At 43.7% G+C, this 1,411-nt stretch overlaps 1 protein-coding gene across 1 annotated transcript in view; it reads left to right on the forward strand.

Annotated features, from left to right (window-relative positions):
• The first annotated feature begins 904 nt into the window (after nucleotides 1-904).
• Nucleotides 905-1,411, forward strand: part of dbh (dopamine beta-hydroxylase (dopamine beta-monooxygenase)) — a 22,108-nt gene continuing 21,601 nt past the window's right edge. Inside the window, exon 1 of the mRNA XM_048259024.1 lies at nucleotides 905-1,411. This exon is cut by the window's right edge and continues 366 nt beyond it. The gene's annotated coding sequence lies outside the window, so the exon portion shown is untranslated.

Raw genomic sequence — 1,411 nt, forward strand, 5'->3', positions numbered from 1 at the left:
TTGTTTGATGTGATTTCCTGTATTCTGGTGCATTTTGGGGATGGTCAATACTTTAATTCAATCAGATTCATAGCCTACATCCTGATGTGTTGATATTGAGACAATGATTCCATGCCCCTGCCCTGGCCCCTGGGCCCGGTAGGCCGTGCAGTAATCCATCCCTGCATCTATCCAAAATACAAATCTTTTGAAGTCGATAGGCTTCTACAGGGTCCCTCTTATTCTCGTGTGCTGATTCCAGTGACCTGAGGTAGAGAAATAAGATGTCAAAATCTTCTCATTTCCTTTTCTCGCACTCTGTCCTTGTCTGCTCCCCTCATAAATATTTTTGACGTGTGCCTAAAATGTGCTCTGAGGATACACGAAAAACATGGAATACTGACAAAATCAAACACAACATCACAGAGACATCAAGAGCAAATGCTGCCGCTCAGATGAAAACATCAAGATGTCCATGGCATGCATGCGTACACACCCACACAAACCACTTCACAGGAGTCAAGTAGAATATTCACGGCACCTCAATAACAAATAACAACACTCGCAACTTTGAAGTGGTGGAGCGTAAGATCAGCCATGCAATCGGTAGCCATGATCAAATATTCAGAGCGACTCAATATTGTTGGGTAGAGCACCCCTTCCCTGACAACAACCATCTCCCATCTCTCTGCTCACCCACAGACCATTGGTCCACCAGGGGCGGGCCTGGTTTATCGAAGACTGGGAAATGTCAAAAAAACAGTTTGACCTGAGGGCTAAAGCAGGCAGAACAATTGAGTTTAGGCTAATAAAGCTAACACGATTAAGGCGAGAGAGAGTACAGCCTGATGTGGGCGTCACAGGAGCTTTTAAACAGCGGCCGACCACAGAGCACCGAGGTCAGAAGAACCACAGAGAACCGAGAGCAGGAGAGGAGAAGACAGGACTGCAGAACTGACGCTAAAGGTAGAGAAGGAACAAGACAGAAAGAGTGAGAGAGAGAGAGAGAGAGAGAGAGAGAGAGAGAGGAGGGGAAGGTGAATGGAGTTAGCAGGTGAGAAAGACAGCTGTATTATATGATAAAGATCTAAGGAAACGCCTGAGGTAAAAATAATTGCATTGTCAAACCTGAGGAGCTCAGGTGAAATTGTACAAAAGCTTGTTTTAGAAAGAGTCCTCTCAGTTTAGAAGAAACCTCAAGAGCTTTTCAGATACAGACAATACAGGGACAGAAAAGGCACCACTTCCCTTTTTTTTAAGTTCAAAGACAATACAACCACATGGTAAATCAATTTAGGCCAAACCAGAGATATATAATAAAATAAGGAGGAGAAAATAAATTTAGAAAAAAAAGAGACTAGAAGAGAGAAAAAGACTAGAAAACAAGACAGACAGCCCAGCAGAAGCAGAGTGTTCTGGAACCCAAGCCACA

This window comes from Alosa alosa, chromosome 12 (genome assembly GCF_017589495.1).
Source record: "Alosa alosa isolate M-15738 ecotype Scorff River chromosome 12, AALO_Geno_1.1, whole genome shotgun sequence".
Classification (NCBI taxonomy): domain Eukaryota; kingdom Metazoa; phylum Chordata; class Actinopteri; order Clupeiformes; family Clupeidae; genus Alosa; species Alosa alosa.